Raw genomic sequence first — 24,418 nt, 5'->3', positions numbered from 1 at the left:
TGACACCATGATGTTCAAAAGTATATATCAGCATGGATAAAGGGACATTTTTTGTGTCATTATGAAGAGACAGCAGTAAGGAAATATGGATGTTGAGCTAATTCCCATGAAACGTCTCATCAGATGGGAACCTGTTTGTGCTGCACGTACTGTTTACTCCTTTAGTTTGTAAAAATACTAAAAGGCTTGCTTATGAGAAGTGAAAGATTTGGAGGAGGGAACATGGCACATAAAGTTTAGGAATGTGAATGTGTAACAGGCTACAGTGTGAGGCATTTGTGGCTCAAACAGTTGTGAGTTCTACTCTCTGGAAGGGACCCCAGTGGTCCCTGCATGTAGTAACTTGAAATGTGCTGAGACACAAATCTGAGTACATCCTAGTTGGCCTGTGGGTAGGGAGATAGTCTTTTGGCTGGTGAATGAGCAAGATGTTGTAGTTGATCCTGGGGTGAGAGGGGTTATAAAAATGAGCAAAGCATAGGCCTCGCCTCCTTGAGGCTCATGATCCAGGGATGAAAATGAAGATGACTAATTGTAAGTCAAGCCAGCTGCAGTGTGTGTTATAAAGGAGGGAGGAGGAAGTTCTTTGGAAGTGTAAAAGGAAGAGGGAAGGGGCCAAAGAGAGGGCTGAGGAGTGAGGGGAGGTACCCAGAAGAAAGGAATGCCAGGGCCATGCCAAGAACATGAGCAGAGCTGGGGAGGCACCAGTAGTATTTGAGGAACTTGGAATATAACACCATGTGGGAAGAGTGGAGAGTAGTCAGAGGAAGAGAAAGGGATGTGGTGGACAATGGGCTGGAACCCGCCATCATCATTCCAAAGGCACTGAGGCCCCATTAGATGCTTTGAGCAGGAAGGGAGGCATCAGATTTGTGTTTTAGGAAGAGAATGGAATGGAGCAGGGGAGGTTGCCTTCAAGAGGCCACTGCGATGGTTCATTGGCTAAGTGACAAGGCTTGACCCAGACCAGTGGAAATGAATTGGAGGTTACTCAAGAATGATTTGTACCTGAAAGCCAATCCGTGAATTTATAACGGGCATGAACCTACCCAACCACTGGAGTGATTAGGTCAGCTGGCCAGAACACAACTTTTAAAATTGAAGTACATTAATAATCAAAGGATTACTTGGTGAAAATGGAGCTAAGGCAAAAGGCGTTGGATGGTCTGAAAGGACTTTTACTCGATCTGTAGCAGTTATTATATAGCAGTAATAATAAAGCTTAGTCTCTGGTGGTTTGTTACTATTCTCTAGAGAGATACTTGGCATGCCACAGCTGGAGGAACTATTCCCCTGACCAGCATTATAGAGAGGCTGGCAGGCAGCATATTCAAGGATATTTTGGCTGCAAGAGAGGAAACTCACTCATAGGAGAGCAAGTAAAATGGGGAATAACTGTAAGGAAGCAGAGTCTAACAATCCAAATGCTAGAAAGGCAGCCAGGCCCCATGGGGCTTAGAATATCATCAGGCACTTCCTCCTCTTCCCTCCCTCCACACCCAGTGAGAATCTATTCTTCCCAACACACTGGCCTTCTGTTCCCATCCACTTGCATGGGCCCCATTATAACTGCTCCAACATGGTGGCCTTGACCCTTAGACTTTCCAGCCATATATAGTTTGCTCCCTGCAGCTGAGCCAGTTTCTGTGTCCCAAGTACTAATACTAGCAGAGAGGATCTGACTGTTCCACGTTGGGTCATGGGCCTTCCCCTAATCTACTTAGGCTGAAGATGTGATGTGATAGATCATTTGTGAAAAACAAAATGATGGTAAACAATGGATAACTCTAGTATGCTGGTATTAATAACCCAGTGTATTAGCTGTCTATGGCTGTATAACAAAGTGCCTCAAAACTGAGCAGTGGGATTTTTTGTTTGTTTGTTTGTTGTTTCTAAGTAATCTCTACACCCAGCGTGGGGTCGAACTCACAACCCTGAGAGATTTCTAGCTCACAGTCAGTGAGGCCCCAGGGCTTTCTGCCTATTGTGGAAGCATATCATGCCCCCTACTGCCCACCCTTCAGGTTACTGCAGACTGAGGACAGCTGGACTACAACTCCCAACTAAACTGTTTCCGGGTTCCTGGCCCTCATAATTGTGATATAATAATAAATTTAGCTTGTTGCTTTAAACTGCTAAATTTTGGAGGCACCCGGCTGGCTTAGTTGGTAGAGTGTATGACTTTTTTTTTTTTTTTTAATTTACTTATTCATGAGAGACACAGAGAGAGAGAGGGGCAGAGACACAGGCAGAGGGAGAAGCAGGCTCCATGCAGGGAGCCTGATGTGGGACTCGATCCTGTGACTCCAGGATCACGCCCTGGGCGGAAGGCAGGCACTAAACCGCTGAGCCACCCAGGCATCCCGAGTGTGTGATTCTTGATCTCTCAGACACTTATCCTCATAAAATTCGAATCTGTTCATAGCAGTTTCTTATTTAAACCATCCTCAAATGGCTCCCGTTTTTCCCTAGACAGGTGTTTTGTTTTCTTTTTTAATTTTAATCGCCACCATAGGAACGAATACATTTTTTTTTTACTTAAGTGTAGACAAAATGCCATATGAGTTCACTTACATGTGGAATCTAAAAAGTAAAACAAATGAGTAAACAAACAAAAAAGCAGAAACAGAACCATAAATACAAACTAGTGGTTGCCAGAGTGGAGGGGTTGGGGGGATGGGCAAAATGGGTGAAGAAGAGTGGGAGATACAGGCTTCCAGTTATGGAAAGAATTAGTCACAGGGATGAAAGGAATAGCATAGGGATTATAGTCAATGGTATTGTAATAACATGGTATGGTGACAGATGGGAGCAACACTTGTGGCAAGTATAGCATAATATAGAGGGTTGTTGAATCACTGTGTCATATACCTAAAATTGTGTCAACGATATTGCAATAAAAAATGATAACAAATTTTTAAAAATTTAATCACCACCACAGTAAGAAATACATATACATATTTTTAATTAACGTGTAGTTGACATATGGTATTATATTAGTTTCAGGTGTACAACACAATGATCCAACATTTATTTTTAAGATTTATTTATTTATTTATGACAGACATAGAGAGAGAGAGAGAGAGAGAGAGAGGCAGAGACACAGGAGGAGGGAGAAGCAGGCTCCATGCTGAGAGCCTGACGCGGGACTCGATCCCGGGACTCCAGAATCGCGCCCTGGGCCAAAGGCAGGCACTAAACTGCTGAGCCACCCAGGGATTCCCCTGATCCAACATTTATATATATTATGAAGTGATCACCAGGATGAATCTAGCCACCATCTGTGCCCATAGAAAGTTGTTACATATTATTAATTATATTCCTATGCTGTACATTGTATCCTCGTGGCTTATTTATTTTATATCATAAAACAACACACACACATATATAGACAGGTTTATAATGAAAAGAAATTTCACAAAAAAGTTTACACTACCTTACTACCTGTGCTATATTCAGGTATTTTCTATTCTAAGCTCTTTCATTTTTTTATGAAAGCTGGTCACAGTCTCATGAATTTTACATCCTATTGAATTGTGACCCACAGTGTGGAAGGCAACAGCCTAAAGAATCACCCAGACTCCCTGCCATGAGCTACAAAGCTCTACCTGGAGCTCTCTCCTCTCTTTCCTTACATTATTTAGAGAACTCTTACGCATCCTTTAAAACTCAGTTTATGGGACGCCTGGGTGGCTCAGCGGTTGAGTACCTGCCTTCGGCCCAGGGTGTGATGCTGGAGTCCCGGGATCAAGTCCCACATCAGGCTCCCTGCACAGAGCCTGGCTCTCCCTCTGCCTATGTCTCTGCCCCTTTCTCTGTGTGTCTCTCATGAATAAATAAATAAAACCTTAAAACCAGCTTTAAAGTGTCTCCTCTTCCCTTCTCTTCTTGCATAGAATTGCCCACTCTGGCCCCCAGAGCATTTCACTTGGTGACTATCCCTCCTCGCCAGCCTGCTCTAGGGTCAGCTCCCTGAGTCCACAATACATTTTCATAAAGTGTCTCCAAGTATGTTTACGAGGAGCAAATTAGCATCACACATATGACGGTGCTGCAAATGAGCAATGTGCAGGTGGGGGGTGTCGCACGCAGGTTTCCTGTTGCTGGAGCCACGTGCTGCAGAAACAGGATCCCTCCCCCTTCAGGCCAGTGTCTCGCCCCGTGCATGCATCTCAGGTACAGTTTGCACTGGAACTTGCCACCCAGTTCAGTGCCGTGGTTCATTTTAAGCTGCTCTGGTTTCTTTTTGTTTTGGGGTTGTTTTTTTTTTTTTTTCCTACTTTTTTCATTTGTTTGTGTTGATGGGGACAGCCTAGTGAGAAATGGAGCTTCAGGCAGCACAGATAGGAAGGTCTCTATATCTGCACCCGCCCTGTGGCTGGGGCTGGGGCGGGGGACTCCTTTCTGAAGTGGTATGGAAGGAGGGTTTTGAGGTTTTTGAATATTTACTGCTAAGTATCTAAGAAAGAGATTTGTTTGCCCACATTTGCACTGTCTTGGCAGGCTAGCAACCTGACCCCCCCACCAAAAAATATATATATATATATTTTTTTTTCCTTTCTGTGGTTTTTATTTTTGAAGGACAGAATCGACACCTTGGTTAAATTGTGCTGAAATACAATGGCTGTTTCCTTTTAACTTAAGGGTTGATGCTAATATGATTCCTAGGCCCAGCCTCTTGGGGGTTGCTGATAGACTATGCTGTGAGCCATAACAAGAAAAGGGGGGGGGGGAGGGGGAAGCAATTAAATTATTTCCTTCTCCAGTATTCTCATTTCTGCACCTGTCAATGGCTATGTAACTGCTCAAGGATATGTTGACTTGGTTGGGTGTGTGCTTATTTGGGGGAGGGAAGTGAGAGGTGAAGTGAAGACAGACTGTAAACGATAATTACTGTGGAATATGATAAATAGTATGATAGAGGTATGTATTACATGCATAGAGAAGGCAGGCATTTATTCCCTTCAAGGGGTAATTTTCGAAAAAGGTCACCTCCATTAATGGATCGTGAAATTCATTTACAAGGTGACTTGTTTTTTTTAAGGTTTTGTTTATTCATGAGAGACACACACACACAGAGAGGCAGAGACATAGGCAGGGAGAAGTAGGCTCCATGCAGGAAGTCCAATGCGGGACTCGATCCCAGGACTCCAGGATCACGACCCAAGCCAAAGGCAGATGCATTTAACCACTGAGCCACCCAGGTGTCCCTACAAGGTGACTTCATAACACTTCTAAAAGTGAGAAAAAATGGACTGAAATACAGTTGATCCTTAAACAATATGGGGTTAGGGACCCCAATTCCCCCACACCCTTCACTGTGCAGTCAAAAATCCATGCATAACTTGACTCTCCCAAAAGTTAGCTACTAATGGCCTACTGTTGACTGGAAGCCTTAAACAGTCCATTAACACATATTTGGTATGTTATACGTATAACATGCTGTATTCTTACAATAAAATAAGTAAGCTAGAGGAAAGAAAATGTTATTAAGAAATTCATAAGGAAGAGAAAATCCATTTACAGTGATGTGTTATAAGAAAATACGCAGGGCAGCCCCGGTGGCGCAGCGGTTTAGTGCTGCCTGCAGTCCCGGGTGTGATCCTGGAGACCCAGGATCGAGTCCCACGACAGGCTTCCTGTATGGAGCCTGCTTCTCCCTCTGCCTGTGTCTCTGCCCCTCTCTCTCTGTCTCTATGAATAAATAAAATCTTAAAAAGAAAATATGTAGACAGGAGACCTCCGCAGTTCAAACCCACGTTGTTCGGGGGTCAACTGAATCTGAAGCTGCAAACTTCGTGTTAAGTTTAGATACTGTTTTCCAAAACCTTTGTTTTAGTTATGTATTTATTGCATGGTGATATGAAATCTATTTTTTGGGAGTGAGTCTTAGACAAAGATGTCTGAAAGCCACTTGTAGGGGATGGAAGAAGGCGCCCCAGAGGAGATGGCATTTGAACTGGGTGTTGGAGACTGGTGGACTTGCCCCAGAGGAGGAAGGGCATTCCAGGCAGAGGGCAAAAGTTAGTCCCCATTGGGCAGGTGTGTTCAGGGGCAGGATATTCTCCGTGATTGCACTGCAGGGTACTGGGAGAGGAGCGGCTGGAGGTGCTCCTGGGGGGGGGGGGGGAGGTGGAGTAATTAATGGACCACTTGAAGATACAAATGTTGGCACCTCAGCTCTCCCCAGAAATTCTAAGTCTCTGGTAATGGGTTTGACCTTGGGAATCTGTATTTTTAATAAGCTTCCCTGGGCAGTGAGGTGCTAACAGAGGAGTGATGTAGCCAGCGCTGGGTTTGCAAGGGGGTGATTTTTGCAGTAATTTGGATAGAAGGTTGAATAGGGAGGCCAAGCCAGAGAGAGAGGAGGACCTGAACTGAGGTGAAGGTCCTCGGAGAAGAGGGACTGGATTTGAGGGAGACTTTGGAGGTGGGTTGCATGAGCTAAGAGAAGTAAGAGAATGAGAAGGAATAGTAGGGATCCCTGGGTGGTGCAGCGGTTTAGCGCCTGCCTTTAGCCCAGGGCGCGATCCTGGAGACCCAGGATTGAATCCCACGTCGGGCTCCCGGTGCATGGAGCCTGCCTTCTCCCTCTGCCTGTGTCTCTGCCTCTCTCTCTTTCTCTCTCTGTGACTATCATAAATAAATAAAAATTAAAAAAAAAAAGATTTAAAAAAAAGAGAAGGAATAGTAGAGAATCATAAAATATCTAGGGGGTTGGTCTGTGAACACAGAGACAAGAGGGAAGACCAAATTCAGAAGGGGAGAGGATTACTTGAGTTTTGGGTTTTGCCCTAAGACAGGGCAGGAATCACCCATCAAGTTTTCACCATGCCCCATGTGAAACTATACCTCCAGAGCAAATGTGTCCTTTGCTCAGATTGCCCATCTCTGAACAACCTCCTAAGTGCCTTAAGTTCATCTAACTCACAAGGGATTGATTCATATACCCAACTGCTAGCTGTCTGGTATGATTGACAGTGAGGGGATATATAAAACTTTTCAGGTACAAGAGTACTTTCCTCTTTGCTCAGGGTGTCACCTTTACAGTACCAGAAAACCTGGGGAATGGAAGCAGTAATTAAAAGATTTAGGTGAGAGAGAATTGTATGGTCTGAGGGGTGTCACACATGGACTCTAAAAATGCCTGATTAACTTTTCTGTGCTCAAAGAAGAATGTGGCTCTTCAGGGATCATGATGCTTGTGGAAGTCACAGTGTCTATAATCCCTCAGTATTCATCTTCAGTATTGAGGCTATGTCTTGGTGCCTGTTTTGTGCCTAGTGATTTGTTTTCAATTTGTATCTAAAAGTCATCTTTTAGGGGTGGTTCTCTATTAAATGTCTGATTTCTTAGTAGTTTCATTTTCAGAAAGGACGCTGACATTTGTTGAGCAAGCCCCTTTACGTGGGAATTCTATCTTAGAGGCTGACTTTCTCACCAAAATCTTTTTTTTTTTTTTTAAGATTTTATTTATTTGTTCTTGAAAGACACAGAGAAAGAGGCAGAAACACAGGCAGAGGGAGAAGCAGGCTCCCTGTGGGGAGCCTGATGTGGGACTTGATCCTGGGACCCTGGGCTCACGCCCTGGGCTGAAGGCAGATGCTCAACCACTGAGCCACTGAGGCACCCCTCTCACCAAAATCTGAGGGTGCTTTATAGTAGGAGCCTGAAGCCTAGTAGACCCCATTCTACTTCCTCTCTAGTCCACCATCCTCCTGGGCATGGTGGTGGGAAAAGAAATGCTCTGTTCAAGACAGGCCAGGAGTTCTGGCAGAGGACCACAGGGGCTGGAGAGTTCAGGTGACACATCCCAGACATGCCTTCCAGCGGCATTGGCATAGGCATGAGGTGTCTTAACCTGATGACTGTCCTCCCACTCTCATACTCTGTGGGGAAGCACAGGCTAGATGTTTAAGACAGCAAGGCCAGTGGGAGTGCTGACTGCCTTTTTTCTTTCTTTCTTTCTTTCTTTTTTTTTTTTACAGTTGTTACACTCCTTATCCTTGTACTAGAAGCTTGTGGGAGTTCAGACTTCTTAAAATCTGTCAAGGAAAATAACCAGCTTGAAATATGTCATGACTAGAATAGCCTTAGTCTCTACAAAGATGATTTAAAGTGTTTATATTCATCTATCAAATAATGTAGGCAAGGTTTTGAAAACAGTTGTAATCATGCCAATAAATTGCTTGTTTACCATTGCTTTGAAAACAGTTACTCCTAACGATAGTATTAACAGTCACAACACTAATGGTAACTATTATTGAATATTTACTATATATCTGGTTCTAAAGCAAGGAATTTGTATCTGTAGTGTCATTTAACTCCCCCCTTCAGCATCCTGAGATATAGGCATTGGTACCTTCATGTTACAGATAACAGAGGTGAGAGAAATTGAAAAAGTAGGCAAAGAGACCAAAGGAATAAAAAGTGTCAATGCCAGAGTTCTAACTGGTAAGAGAGAGGGTGGGGAGTGGGTAGAGGGGAAGGAAGAACTGTAAACCATTAGCCTCTTCTGCCTGTGATCCATTGGGCAATGGTTTTATGTGGTTCTAGGAGATGACTGCACTCCCTTAATATATAGTAAGTTCTCTAGATATAGACTGATTTCTTGTGTTCTTATGCATCTTGTGGACTGGGCTGTTTTTCTCTTATCCCACAAGTACTGATCGTGAGTTAACTCTATACAGAGTACTCTGTTAGGCCCCTTAGAGAATAGAAAGCCCTTGAGGAGCTCCCTATCTGGGAGGGAACATGAGAGAGAGATAATTAGGTTCAATCATATGAGATTGCCACTGGGAAATTACAAGGGACATACTAAAATAAATTACTGATGCATAACTAAAATAAGACAATATAATATTAGCTAAATACTGTGACTTCTCCTGTTTCAGGTACCTTGCTAAACATTTTGCATGCAGTAGTTCCTAAATCCTTAAAATAACTCTCAGACATGATTATAATTACCTCATTTTATAGATGAAGAAGTTGAGGCTCTCAAGGGTGAAGTGAGTGGCTCAAAGCCACACACCTGGTTGTGACAAGGGTGGAATTTGCACCTTTGCAAAGGTCAGCCTGAATACAGAGCTAGTGCGCTTAAGCCCCAGAATGTAAGTACTTCTAAAGGTGCAAATAAAGGTATACACTTTATTTATGCACATTGGCAATTTTCAGTTTTTATCTCACACATACCTTATACAGCATTTACTAAATCGTTTGGTATATCTTGGCACTTCTGTGATGGGGACATATCTGGTCATGCGCATCACACTTAATCTCAGCATCTGTATTCTTCCCCTTCTGAGAATGGCCCACCAACCAAGGGGAACATATGGAGGGAAAAGACAAAAAACAGATATATTTCAACTTGTGTTATGTGGACATTGGGCCTGTTTATTCAGATGCCCAAACATACACTAGAACACTTCGATTATAATTTAATTACTGCCTCTTTCCCCCCACCCCCTGTGTCCACTTGCCTTTCTTTCTTTCTTTCTTTCTTTTTTTCTCTTTTAAACATTTTATTTATTTATTCATGAGAAACACAGGGAGAGAGAGGCAGAGACACAGGCAGAGGGAGAAGCAGGCTCCATGCAGGGAGCCCGATGTGGGACTTGATCCCGGGGCCCCAGGATCACGCCCTGAGCTGAAGGCAAGCGCTAAACCGCTGAGCCACCCAGGTATCCCCCGCCCTTCTTTCTAAGTCACACACACAGATGGGAATCATAGGAATGACTATTTATTTATTTATTTATTTATTTTTTATTATTATTATTTTTAGGAATGACCATTTAAATTGTACATAATTAAATTGCAGGCGATACTATTAAAGTTATTTGTGTATAGTTAAGCCATTTTAAGAACTTTCTTCTTAAGTTTCCTGATCTCACACTTAGATACCAAAATCCTGTTTATATAAACCATAATTTTACATTTTGTGTACAAAGGTATATCCCTTATTTTAAAATGTTGTCTTTTTAATCACATGAGAAAAAAATAAAGAAGCTTTGTTTGTTATAGTACAAAGTGATGTCAATTTTGATGGTGCCTGGTGAATGGTGCCTGGTGAATCTGGGATTCTCGCTGCTGCCTCAGGATTTTGTAACACCCCCGCCCCACAAATTTACAATTAGATTGACAGCTGGCAGGGATCCCTGGGTGGCGCATTGGTTTGGCGCCTGCTTTTGGCCCAGGGCGCGATCCTGGAGACCCGGGATCGAATCCCACGTCAGGCTCCCGGTGCATGGAGCCTGCTTCTCCCTCTGCCTGTGTCTCTGCCTCTCTCTCTATCTCTCTGTGACTATCATAAATAAATAAAAATTAAAAAAAAAAAAAAAAAAAGATTGACAGCTGGCATTCTCAAAGTAGGTCATAACAAATTAGACGGTTGTCCTGTCTGTGGCAGAGACAGAGCTCTGTTTATATTAAAACAGGGAGGACTGCTTGTTCCCAAGATCCTTTTCAGGACTTGAACAGGGTGAGTTATAGCATCAATCTGACTTGGGCTCCCTCCTCAGCCCTTATTAGACTGATGACCCCAGGCAAATTACTGAAAACACTGGGAGCCTCATCTACAAAGTCAGGCTGATTAAGGTTTGTGGGAACCTTACAGGTTTGTGGAAAGGTTCATCCAATAATGTATATAAGCATCTAGGTGGTTAGTAGGCATTCAGGAAATATCAATGCTCTTATATTTGGACATTCTTTTTAAAAATCCTGCAATGCCCTATACTCTTTTTTTTTTTTTTAAGATTTTATTTATTTATTCATAGAGACACACACACACAGAGAGGCAGAGACACAGGCAGAGGGAGAAGCAGGCTCCATGCAGGAAGCCCGACGTGGGACTCGATCCTGGGTCTCCAGGATCATGCCCTGGACTGATGGCAGCGCTAAACCGCTGAGCCACCCAGGCTGCCCTGCCCTATACTCTTTATATAAATTGTTTTGTTTGGTGATCTGTTAAAGTCAAATTTTTGTGTCTTTGGGGTTTGGGGCAACTTGGGAGAACAGCTTTCTAAAATCCATTAATATTTCATTGGAGCTGTGGAGCAACAGCTGTATAAGTTGCTTGGTGGGCCCTAATTGCAATGAATAATCCATGAACTCTTTTGAAATGTAATTCTTCGAAATGGGTACTATAATTAAATTCCAGCCAATCCAAGAGCACTTTAAAACATGTTTAAAAATTTCCCAATCCAATTAGAAAACTGGTTGGTCCAACTGTCAAGTGTAGAGAAATATGCTAATTTATGCAAAGACTACTGTTCCAGGAAGGCCTTGGCTGAATGTGAAGCACAACATTTTCTGAGAAAACACCTCGATGATACTATGTGATACTAAATCACTGAATATATTTTTAAGGCATGTCCAAATACAAAGCATACATTGTAAATGACAAAGCAGCAGTTACTAGAGCAAGATATGGTTTGTTTTTTAAAGAGGTTTTCTATCTTGAATATGACAACATTGTATGCCAACCTTGACATATTTATCTTGTGCAATACAGCATAGTTATAGTATCCTTATAAAAGCAAGCAAGGTATACTACTATTGTGGTTTTTTTTTTAATTCTAAGGGGATATACAGACCAAACAATTTCACTTAAATAATTTAAATCTAGAGATAATCTGATTTTAAACTCACCAAACATCTGGGAGACATGGGTCTGAACATTGTTTATCCACAGGACCCCCACTGTTCTCTCTCTCTCTCTCTCTCTCTCTCTCTCTCTCTCTCTCTCTATATATATATATATATATATATATATATATATAACAAACTAATTTAAAATAATTTTAGAACATTTCTGGGGCTTACATACGTAGGTTTTAAAAATCCAAGTGACACTCTTACACTATTTTTTTACCTGCCCTTGGTGTTTATTTAAAGACCCCCACTCTATTTCCGTGGGCATTTGCAGGAAAAGTAAATACAATCAACATAGACACAAAGGCATCCCCTCCCAATCTGCACTATCATAATTAACGTTTACATAAGTGCTCTGAGGTCTAGATGGTTTATGGAGACATCTCAACAATTTGAGATTTGAGATTAAAAACGGGCGGTAATTATATACTTGCACCAAAGAGTGTTAAGAGATTGGGTAGCTTCCTTTTAAGACTGGGGATCATGTAATGAAAATTCCACAAACTTGGCTTATTGGTGGTGATAAAGGTGATCAACGTAAGGAGAAGGCAAGAGGAATTGAATGTTTCGAATGACTTAATCAGCTCCTCACCTACATCTTGGCCGCTAAAGTTGTGTTGTGTTGTGTTTGTTTTTTTCTTAATGTTGACTTACAGATTTCACAGATAAGCTTTCACGGCATTCGGGAATGGAAAAAGAGGGTGTTGCAAAGGAAAGCCTGGTACATTTAAAAGTTAGAATGAATCAGTTATTTGCCAAATAAGTAACTCAAAGTGTTTTTATACTTAAAAAAAAAAAAAAAGCATATGCAAAAAAAAAAAAAAAGGTATTGACTGGTTCTAATCAGAGTTCTAAACAAATACTGTGTTTTTTGTGTTTAACCCCCAGCGCCCCCCAATCTCCGTCGAGCTAAACTGGAGAGAGAGAGAGAGAGAGAGAGAGAGTGTGTGTGTGTGTGTGTGTGTGTGTGTGCAGGGTGCCTGCAGAGAGAATAGCATGCATCTTGTAGATCTAAAAAAAAAAAAAAAAAAAAAAAAAAAGCCAAATAAACCTGTTTCTTGAATAAACCAGTACATTTCTGAAGTTAAAAAGAATCCGAAAGGAAACAGGAATTGACAGCTTGGGAGCTTGATTTTTGGGGGGAGAAAAAAAAATTTTTTTTTAATTAAAAAACCCCTAATCTCCACATTTCTTGCTAGGCGAGAACCGAAGTTTGGAGGTAGACGAGCAGGCGAGCGGTCTGCCCGGGCGCAGAGCATGAAGGCCGGGCGGGCGCGGGGAGCGGGCGCCCGCCGCCCGGCGCGGGGGTGAGCGAGAGAGAGAGCGGAGCGCGTGTGGCCGGCGCCGCTCGGCCGGGAGCTCCCGCGCCCGCGCCCCGCGCCCCGCGCCCGCCGCCGCCGCCGCCCCTGGTGCGATGGCGCAGAAACCCCGTTGACAAGGCACTGCTTTTTCATGACGGTGAGTTTCCCTTTGAGTGTATTATAATTTTGTGATAAAAATTTCAAGGAGAAAAAAAAAAAACACACACAACCTCCTTCCTCTGCCTCTTTCCTTCGGGGAGGGGAGAACCGAGGGAGGGGGGGGGCTGGAGATCTATCTCCAGACAGACAGAAAAGAAAGAGGAGCAAATTAAACACCGAGTTGCCAAAACCAGGATATTAGGTTTCAGCCCAGAGAGCTATTGGCTAAGGCTGTGTTTTTTTTTGGGGGGGGGTGGGTTTGTGGGTGGGTGATGGTGGTGGTGGGTGGATGTTTAATGGACACGGAGAAAAGGGGAATCGAGTGTTTATGCCTTTCCCAGCGCCGCCCGGGCCCCGGGAAGACCAAGTTCAGTGTCTCGGGCGGGGGCGGGGGCGCGGGCGGGCAGGGGGCGGTGGGGCCGGGCTGGGGGCGCCTCGGCGGGGTGGGGGCCCCGCCGCCTTTTTTTTTTTTCTTTTCTTTTTTTTTTTTTTTTTCCTTCCTTTTCCGCGGATGCAAATTTCTGGAGCGGGGAGAGGGAGAGCCTTGGGAAGGGGGGTGGCGTGGCGGTTGGCGGTGGGGAGGAGAGGGGAGGGAAGCCTTTTAATGACTCATTGATTGAGCCGGTTTAAAATTAGTTGTGTGCGCGAGTGTGAGTGTGTTTTCCGCCCCCCGGAGCCGCCGGGAGCCGGGAAGGAGGGAGCGGGGCTCGGCGAGGCCGCGAGCGGGGGGCAGGGAGGGCCAGGAGTGACGGCGGCGAGGAAGAAAAATAAGCTTTTCCAATCTCCTCCCCTCGGTTTTCCCCCCCTCGTTTCTTTTCTGTCTCGGAAGCTCTTGGGTGTGAATCGCATTTTCTTTCTTCTCGGCAAAATGGACCCCGCGTCTCGGAGGGGGAGGGGAGCGGCGGGGAGGGCGAGGGCGGCGGCGGCGGCGGCGGCGGCGGGGACCGGCTTCCTCCTGCCTGGCGTCGTCCTCCCGGGCGCTCCCGCGGGCGGCGGCGGCGAGAGCCCCGAGCGGCCTCCTCCCCGTCGCCTCGCCGCCGGGCTCCGAAGCTGCGCCGGCGACCCGCGGCCGGGGCCGGGCGAGCCCTCGCGCCGCGCCGCGCCGCCGACCCGCGGCCCCGCCGGGCGCCTCCAGCCGGGCCGAGCGGACGGGGCGCCGCGGCGGCGCTGTTCGGGCGCACGGCGCGCGGGCTCCCGGCGGCTCGGCCCCCCGAGTCGCCCCGAATGCGGGATCTTTTTCGGGGGGTGGGGGTGGGGGTGGGGGTGGGTGCGGCTGGAAGGCGCTAAGATGGCGCTGGGCCTGGCCCGTCGCCAGGGCTGGTGGCGCAGTTGCTCCGCGGGCGCCATCTTCCCTGGCGGCGCGGGCGGCGCCCTCCGCGGACGCCTGGCGGGCCGGGGCGCGGGGAGCCGCGCGGACGACGCGGGGCTCTGCGAAAGGGGCCGGGGCCGCGCGGCCTGCGCTTGCCCGGGCCCCAGACCCAAGACACGGGGCGGCCGGCGCGGAGCGGGAAGGGGCCGGCGGCGGGCGGGGGTCGGGCCTTGCCTTGCGGCCGCTGGGCCCCCCCGCTCCGGCCAAAACGCGAGGTGAGGAGGGGGCGGTCGCCGCCCCGGCCCGGCGGGGGCACGGCACGGGGGCTTCTCCTGCGTCCTCCCCCAGTTGAAGCGTACAGCCAAACCGGGTCACACAAAAAGATTTGCAAGAGCAAGTCGAGGACGACGGTGTCTGCCTGCGGTGACACGGTTTCCTGGGCGCCCGCCTTAGTGTCTCTTTAAAACCACCCGGGGAGGGAGGCACTGGTCGCGCCCCACACTGTGGGAAGGGTATGGGTTCCAGCGACCCCAAACCTCTCGTTGGCTTTCATCATCAGTACGCCAAGCGGTAGGGACTTGGACCGGTTCCGTAGAATTCTGAGCTGAAAAATCAAACTCGCTTTGAGACTCTTGAGACTTTTTTTTTTCTTCTGCCCCCCACCCCCCTTAAAAAAACAAACAGAACAAAACCAAACCTGCACTGTTTGGGGATCCTCATTGAATATGAGGCTGCTTCTCGGTTCTCTGATGCCCCAAAGTGTTTTCCTGAAAACCACCCATATAAGTATTTATCTGACCTGTCTTAAGGTCTGTCTTAAGAGATGTGTGTGGGCTTTTAACTGTTGTCAGTTGTTACTGAAAAGATGATTGGAAGGAGGGGAAAAAAGTCCCTAAAACTCATCTCTCTAAAAACAAAAACAAAAAAACCTCATCTCTCTAGGAGTTCAGAGATGGAAAGTGAGTAGTTCATTCTAGTGGGTAAGAGTAACATAGTGGCACCAGGAGGCGTGTCCTTGTGTTTGTATATATGTTGTGGCTGTTGCAGACACCTTGATAAGACCTACCCTATATTGAACGCTGCCGAATGTATGTGCCTACTGCTGTACTTAACGCCTATTTACATCAGTCCTGTAATACTGATTTTAGTATCTCTTTATACTAGAGAGGAACTAGCGTTCACCCAGATACACAAATTGTTCCACGTCTTGCAGTTTTAAATGATAGAATTGACCTTGGTTCCCAAAAGCCATGTTCTTGGCTCTACACCTGTGGTGTCCAAATCTGAGTTTCAGAAGCAAACTGGAGGGAGTTAGTTCCATTTTTTTTTTTTTTTAAGATTTTATTCATTTACTTATGAGAGACCCAGAAGTAGAGACAGGCAGAGGGAGAAGCAGGTTCCATGCAGGGAGCCTGATGTGGGACTCAATCCCCGATCCCTGATCCCCCCCAGACTCTGGGATGGTGCCCTGAGCCCTGAGCCAAAGGCAGATGCTCAACTGCTGAGCCACCCAGGCATTCCCGGGGAGTTAGTTACAAATCTAAATGTAGATTTGTAACATCACCTCCCCTCCCCCTTATTTGTTAAGACCAGTTGGATTTGTGTGTGTGTTTCCTATCTGGTATGTTAGGCAGTCTCAGTTTTAAGCATCTTTCAACTTTCTGATGTCTCTAACTCCCCATTTTGAAATTCTGGCCCACCCAACAGACCCTAAATCTGAATATGTGGGAGTCTGTTATTCCAAAACCCTCCAGGTGATTTCACTGTGATAGATCGGCATTTTGAGTGTTGCTGTAACACTCTATGCGCTATGCTCCTTGCCCTTTTTTGAATTGGAGTGAGACTTGAGGCCTATATCATTTTGACTTTCAACAGTTAATTGCTCATTCTCACTTTTATTTTTCTCCTCTAGCTGCCATTTATCAAATCATGGAAACTTTTCTTACAGAAAGGTTTAGCTATTCTAAGACTTTAAAATCTCAGTACATTCTCAGAAGTATATCTCATTCTGCTGAGAAGTTATATAACATACAGGCTTCTAGGTCTAGCTGGGCCGTCTAGTTTAGTCCACACAGCTGTGCAACAAAAATAGAATTGAATCTAGGATTGATATAGAAATTAGGAATAGGGTAAAGATCTTGGGGAGAAAAACCTAGAGGTTAATCCTTGGACGAAAGGATTCTTTTCAAAATTTTGAATTGTGAAGGTATCTTTTGTGTTTGGGGAAATCGAATGGTGAAATTTTTCTAAACATGGGACCCTTTTATGCATCCAGGACACAGAAGGTCAGGAAGAAACAAGTAATGAATAGCAGACCTGACCAAAATGAGAGAACCAAGTCAGTGATGAAATCTAACTTCTCTGGACAGGGACCATATATACTTTTTTTGTGATGTTACTTTTAAAATAAATAATTGGTTAAAAAAAAATAAATTAGCCTTTGGTGGAATTCAAGACAGGCAAGATCTCTGCCCTCATGGATTTATAGTATATTGGGGAAGACAGGAAATAAGACCCTATAGGACTTCCCTAATGCATCTGTACCAGGAGTTTGGGAGTTTTATGTTACTAAAAATGACAAGCTTCTGAAGAGCTTTCATTAAGGCAACAATGTTTTTGTCAAGGGAGGAAGTGGAGAGGAGAACCAGGAGGCTATTGCAGTGGCCAGCCTAAGATTGACAGTATTTTAGGCAAATACAGTGGTAATGGGGATGGAGCAAAGCAGTTATGTTCCAGATATATTTTGGAGGTAGAATCAGAAGTATTTGCTTAATGGATTGGCTGTGGAGACAGGGAGAAATCAAGAATGCCTTCAAGGTTCTAGCCTAAGCCTTGATGACTGACAGTGCCATTTGTCATTCTGTGTAGAACCTGTTATGTGTTTGAAATACTTGCAGGACATCCAAATGGAAAGTCAAGTAGGCAGTGGATATTCAAATTGGACTGTTAGGTGTGCGCTTAAGTTGTGGGAGTCCGTAGCAATATGGATGGCATGTCGTGGAACTGGTTGAGACCCTTTGTGATCATAGAACCCTAATATCAAACCATAAAACACTTCCAGGGACTAAGGTTTGGGCAAAAGAGACTGAAAAGGTTTAGCCATGGTAGTGGTTGAGTGGATTATCCTTTTCAAGAAAGAGGGAATAATCTCTGCCAAATGCTGCTGAGCATGTTGAGGATAGAAAAGTGACCACTAGGATTTGGCAACAGGGAAGTGGCTGTTTGACAAGTAGTTTCTGTGGCATATGGGGTTGAAAGCCAAATTGGAATGCACTGAAAGTGGAATGAGGTGAGGTGAATGAAGCCCACTTCTTGGGGAAGTTCCTCTGTAAGGTGAGGAGAGCAACAGCACAGCAGTGGCTGGAGAGGGAGGTAGGGTCAAATAAGTGCTGCTTTTTAGATGATGGGGGATAGAAGAGCATTTGTTGTTGTTTTAAGGATTTTATTTATTTGACAGAACGAGAGGGAGTGACAGGCAGAGGGAAAGGGAGAAGCAGACTCCCTGCTGAGCAAGGAGCCCAATGCGGGGAGGGGGGTCCATCCCGGGACCTTGTGATTATGACCTTGAGCGGAAGGCAGACACTTGACCAACTGAGCCACCCATGTGCCCCTAGAAGACTAATGGGAATATCTAATAGGATAGACTAATAGGAATATCTAATAGGGAGAGACTAATGAAGAAGAGCAATAATACTACCAAAGGTACAGAATTCTTGAGGAGGTGAGAAGCTATTCAAAACACAAGAAGATGGGACACCTGGGTAGCTCAGCGGTTGAGTGACTGCCTTCAGCTCAGAGTAATCCAAGGCCCACATCAGGCTCCCTGCATGGAGCCTGCTTCTCCCTCTGCCTCTGCCTCTTTCTCTGTGTCTCTGTGTCTCTGATGAATAAATAGCACTTAAAAAAAAAAAAAGAACCTACACACACAGAAGAGGGTTTGCCTTTGGTGGGAGTCGGACAACTTGCCGAGTAGCAGGAAAGAAGGCAGAGAATATGGGCACAGTGCAAGGACACGCATGAAGTGGGGGTAGAAGACAGGGCTTTATGTTCTGTGTTCTCAGTGAAGTCTAAGGCAAGGCCAGCAGTTAAGGAAGAGGGGTGCAGACGGTTTGAGGCGAGGAAGTCCTCCACACCATCTCTTTTTTTTTTTTTTTTTTTTACGCAGAAACCCGAAGTAAGTTGCTGGGAAACAAGGTAGGATTTTTGCAGACTGTCTGGTTGTGAATTCAGATTCTTGGGTCTGAATTTGAAACAAGTTGATTCAGTTAGTTGAGTGGTTCTCTGCCAGCCACCACCAGCTGTTTACCAGGGAAGCCAAGAGCAGGCAGGGGATTGGTTTGACTGGGATTGGAGTTCCACCAGCCAGCTGTGACAGAAGAGTGAAGCTAGGGACCTGAAGGTGCTCCCTGCAGGTGGTCGTGGAGGGGGACGGGCAATTAAACTGAGGAAGCTTGGAATGTTCCGTGAGTAGGAGAGCAAGAGAAGGCAGTGGGAGTGGGGACCATGAAGTTAACCATGAAAATCATTCTCGATTAATAAAAAATGAGTTTATGGGGCACGTACCAAATTTCAAGGTGAGCTGGTGAAAAATTCTGGAGTCAGGTAGTGGCTGCAGCTGCTTAGCAGTTGTAAATGGATGGAAGGCCGCTGAGCCGGGCACTTAAAGACTAGATGTTGTATGTTTTACTGCAATAAAAAATGAGTTAACATCTAGACATTTGTGGCAGGTACAGGTGCTATTTGCACACTGCCCTGGACTATTTGCAGAGTACTGTACTTTCTGTGGAAGAAAGTAGCTTTATAAATCGAATCATAGGGCACCTGGGTGGCTCAGCGGTTGAGCATCTGCCTTTGGCTCAGGTCATGATCTTGGGGTGCGAGATTGGGTCCCGCATCGGGCTCAAGTCCCCCAGCAGGTCCTGGGGAGCCTGCTTCTCCCTCTGCCTATGTCTCTGCTTCTCTCTGTGTGTCTTATGAGTAAATAAAGTCTTAAAAAAAAGAAATTGAATCGCAAATTCCTGGGGCTAAAGGAGAGCATCTCCACTTAACCATGGTCCCAATCTGTGCAGAACAGTCATCTAGAGATTCTGGAGGGGACCAAGGAACCTTGTATATTTTCTTTCCTTGTTCACTGACTGATTCTAACCCTTTAGCGCAACATTTAAAACAAGCCGGGCACTCAGTAAACTTTTGCTGACTAAATAGTCTGACAACCCAGGTAGAGTAAAATGATAGGAACCAAAGGGATAGGTTGAAATCTACAGTGCCTTACACATTTTGGTCTCTGTGGGTAATGGGGAAAAGCAGATTACAAGCAAGGGGGGCAGAAAATTAGTACTGAGGAAATCCTTTTTTAAAGATTTTTCTTTGTTTTGAGAAAGACCGAGAGCAAGCATGCACACATGCATGAGGGAGAGGGAAGGGAAAAGAATCTCAAGGTGGAGCCTGACTTCGGGCTAGATCTCACAGCCCTGCGACCGTGCATGACTTGAGCCAAAATCAAGAGTTAGATGCTTAATGGAATGAGTCACCCAGGCGCCCCATGGAAAATCGTTTTATAAAGAGTCAAACGATACTAAGTGGAAGTGTGTTGCACTTCCCTCAACCTCCCTGTCTGCATTATTTCCGCTGAGTGATGCCATTCACATTTTTATAAGGTCCTCTGTTCCCCAGCGCCTATAGAGTAACAGTAAAGTGAAATGAGAGAACAGAACAGGGTAGATTATAGGATTCAAAATAGATGTTTGAAAAAAAAAAAAAAAGATGTCTGTGGTCTTTACTGAGAATATAGCAAGGTCATTTGTCAGGGGCAGAGGCGAAAGGGCTTTGAGTTTAAGGAGAGAGGATACATTCTAAATTTATAGAATATATCAGATGTGGGGGAACATGGACACAAGAAATAGTACTTGGCTGTCATGAGGCAACAAGAATTCTGTAACATACCAAATCCATTTGCAGGACATGGTTCTCTGTGGTCCATAATGTTCTTGAGTAGAAGTGGTGGAAGATGCAGTAAGTGAGGGGGCTAGCCGAAAGGAAGGGGTTGTTAAATGTGTGTGGGGAAGTGGGATTACTGACAGAAAAGGAATGGGATGTGGACTTTAAAGGAAGGCCCTAAAATGGGAACCTTATATGTGGTACCTCACTTCATGGAGATAGGAACTCAGGTTATGGCTCTGCTGGGGATGGCTCACCCATTTGTAATGCAGTTCAGGAGAACTCAGGGGGCGGGCCACATTGTATGGGAAAGTGGAAGAAAGAGGTCTTGGGGAGAAAAACTGGGGGCTTTGACCTTTTCTCCTTACCTCATGTTCTTGCATTCAAGAAAAGATCCTGAGACCTCACTGTACTAGGTCTTAAACCGAGGTTCCCCTTTCCCTTAATATTCAACAACTCTAATTCATATGATTGTGACTTAATGACAAATTTCTTTTTAATAAAGTTGTAAAGTTGAACATTTTTTGGTTTTGTGGGTTCTTTGGCTGTCTTGCAAACACATTAAACACTTCTACCTGGACTAAAAATCCTGAATGTGAGAAAGTGAGGGAATGAGGTGTGAAAAGGACTGTCTCTTTAGAAAAGGCTTATCTCAGTTCAACCACAATCCAGGATGCTTCTTTGTATCATCAGACATTAGGTTTTATGTCCTGACCTGTAATTGAAATATTTTTCACAGGAAGAAAATGGAAGGAAAGAGTTAAACCTTAACATTAATTCAGGCCCTACTGGGTATTTAATATTATTAAATTCTCATAATAACCCTGGAGGTAGGTTTTGTCTGTATTTTATAGATAATGAAACACTGAGGTTGACAAAGGATAAATAACTTACCCAAAGTTGCTTTACTAAGGGTCAGAGACAGGGTTTGAATATATACTATAGATCCACACATCATATATTTTGCCATTGGTATTAAGCCCATGTATAAATTTAATCTATGGATGGGGATCCCTGGGTGGCTCAGTGGTTTAGCGCCTGCCTTTGGCCCCGGGAGCGGGGTCCTGGAGTCCTAGGATCCAGTCCCACATCAGGCTCCCTGCATGGAGCCTGCTTCTCCCTCTATGTCTCTGCCTCTGTGTGTGTGTCTCTCATGAATAAATAAAATCTTTAAAAATAAATAAATAAATTTAATCTATGGATGACTGCCTACTGAAAATTTTAATATCTTAAAATTGGATGACCATTACTTCAGTAGGAAGAATAGGCAAAGGTAGTGCTTTTATAGATAAATAAAAACTGTGATGAAAGAAAACAAGAGTCCCTTCTAGTGATTGTTAAATTCTAGATCAAAACAGTTATCCTGCCCCTTCTGCAGATAATTCAGTTTTTATTTGCATAGCATGAGTCAAACATGGGGACCATTTTAGCTCTATATTTGGTAGCAATCAGAGAATATGAATCATATCTTTCACTTAAAAAAAAATCCTAATCGGAAAAGAGAACACTGAGGACCTTAATTAAACATGACATGGTGCAGCTCAAGTTGTTCTCTTGCTTGGAATATCAATGTAAGCACAGTAATTAGAAGTACAGATTTTGGGAGAAAGTATTTAAGATGTTCAAAGAGTGATTCACTTTAAGGAAACATTCTTTTAAAGAGGCAGTACTGGAGAGGGAGGGGGAGGGGTTTGGGGTAACTGGGTGATGGGCGTCAAGGAGGGCTCATGATGTAATGAACCCTGGATACAATATGCAGCTGATGAATCACTAACTTCCAACTCTGAAACCAATAATACATGTGAATTGAATTTAAATAAAATAAAAAAAAATAAAGAGGCCATACTATAGATTGAATGTAAGGCATATTACTAAGTGTGGCCAGTAAGATAACATGTCAAAAGGAATTTTTTGTTTTTTACTTTTTGACCATACAAGAAAGCTTAGCCCTGATAGGCAGCAGTAGTACATCATGAAACATTCTCACTGTAGAGTCTGGAGTTCACCAGGGCTGACCTGCAGCTCTGGAACCTCCTGCTGCTCACTGAACAGTTTGAGGCATGTGTGAGTTGAGTTCTTCACACAAGGCTTTAAGAACTAACTTGAATTTTCTTCCTTGCCCAATGAGAACCCACCCTATCACTACATATTAGTGGGAAGCCTAAGTTGGGGAGATGAAGAATTTCAAAATCTTGTGGTAAGTGTAATGTCAGAGAATTTCAAAATTTGGTATGTGGACTGTCAATATTTTGACCATAACTAAAGAGTAATAAGACTGCTGTTGTATGTATTAGAATCAACTATACTTAAAAGTTGCTTGCAGTGTATTTTAGATAGGACTCCTGTTGTCATTTTCAAAAAGATAAATCAGCTTATCTGGTTTTTTGGTTAAATTTTTATTTTAGAATTGTGTAGTGCTCCTGGAAATTTTTTATACTGCTAGGGCCACTCCCATCAGTGTGTTTTTAGCAATAAGTTTTAAAACCCTAAGCATTTCCCCTGAATTAAAAAAAAACAAAAACAAAAAAAACAACCCATAGTTGTTGAGTGAGTTTAGTTTCAGTGCAGTATAACTGATAGTTTTATGAATATAAAATAAATTAGGATCACTTATAATTTATTTTTTTAGAAATCATTTCTCAGGGCACCTGGCTGACTCAGTCAATAGAGCATATGACTTCTGATCTTGGGGTTGTGAGTTCAAGCTCCACGTGGGGTATAGAATTACTTAAAAATAAAAGTTAAAAAAAATCATTTCTCTGGGCAGCCTGGGTGGCTCAGCGGTTTAGCGCCTGCCTTCAGCCCAGGGCCTGATCCTGGAGACCTGGGATCAAGTCCCACGTCAGGCTCCCTGCATAGAGCCTACTTCTCCCTCTGCCTGTGTCTCTACCTCTTTCTCTCTCTCTCTGTGTCTCTCATGAATAAATAAATTTTTAAAAAGGAGGTGTAATAAATATTTTTAAAAATCACTTCTCAATAAACACAACTGGAGAAACCTGGATGCCATTTTGGGAAATTAAATTTAAAATCTTTGTGTTTGGCAAGCGCATTAGTTACAAAGTTAGAATTCATATCAAAGAAAGTTTTCTAGAACAAATTTTAATGTTTTAAACTGGATATTAGGGATCCCTGGGTGGCGCAGCGGTTTGGCGTCTGCCTTTGACCCAGGGCGTGATTCTGGAGACCCGGGATCGAATCCCACATCGGGCTCCCGGTGCAGGGAGCCTGCTTCTCCCTCTGCCTGTGTCTCTGCCTCTCTCTCTGTGTGGCTATCATAAATAAATAAAAATTAAAAATAAATAAATAAATAAAATAAAATAAACTGGATATTACCTGAGAAGTAGAAAACTAGATTTAATGTGGGAGATCTCTTAAAATTTAGAAGTAACTCTCTCCATGTAGAGACTATTACCTACAAAAAAAAAAATCAGATTTTTTTCCTCCTGATTACTAAGAGTAAAAGCTATTTTTGTATGGTTTTGATTTGGAAGTATTTCTTCTAGGATTTAAAATAAAAATCAATGCTGCTATATTTAGACTCAGGCGTTTCCTAGAAGTGCAAAGAAATATATTTAGAAATAGGTCACTTTTTATTCTTCCTATTTGTATTCTGATTCTCCAGATCTCTGAGCATTTTAGGATTGGAGAGATCTATGGGAGCCCAACCCCTTTGTTCTAGGTGTGATCACACTTACAAGATGAATATTTAGGGAGTCCCTGGGTGGCTCAACGGCTTGGTGCCTGCCTTCAGCCCAGAGCGTGATCCTGGAGTCCCGGGATCGGGTCCCATGTCAGGCTTCTGCATGGAACCTGCTTGTGTCTCTGCCTCTCTCTGTGTGTGTCTCTCATGAATGAATGAATAAAATCTTTTAAAAAAAGTGAATATTTACAACTCGGTATGTTTGGAACTGCTTCTATCCATAGACCTTAAGATGGCTTTTTTTTTTCCCTCAAGATTTTATTAATTTATTTGAATGAGAGATAAAGGGGCAAGGGAAGAGAGGGAGAAGCAAACTCACCATGGAGCAGGGAGCAGGGCTTGATCTCAGGACCCCAGGGCTTG

At 44.1% G+C, this 24,418-nt stretch overlaps 1 protein-coding gene across 4 annotated transcripts in view; it reads left to right on the top strand.

Moving 5' to 3' along the window:
* Nucleotides 1-24,418, top strand: part of BICRAL (BRD4 interacting chromatin remodeling complex associated protein like) — a 104,183-nt gene that overhangs the window by 11,850 nt on the left and 67,915 nt on the right. For 2 of the 4 annotated variants that reach the window (XM_041744800.1, XM_041744818.1), the window contains exon 1: nt 12,786-13,107. The gene's annotated coding sequence lies outside the window, so the exon portion shown is untranslated. Of the gene's footprint in view, nt 1-12,785; nt 13,108-14,372; nt 14,694-24,418 lie in introns of those variants that run through there. The other 2 variants (XM_041744809.1, XM_041744828.1) reach the window with 2 other exon arrangements.

The sequence above is a fragment of the Vulpes lagopus genome, chromosome 1 (genome assembly GCF_018345385.1).
Source record: "Vulpes lagopus strain Blue_001 chromosome 1, ASM1834538v1, whole genome shotgun sequence".
NCBI lineage: Eukaryota > Metazoa > Chordata > Mammalia > Carnivora > Canidae > Vulpes > Vulpes lagopus.
The sequence above is the reverse complement of the archived record's forward strand: the minus strand, read 5'-3'. Positions and strand labels throughout refer to the sequence as shown.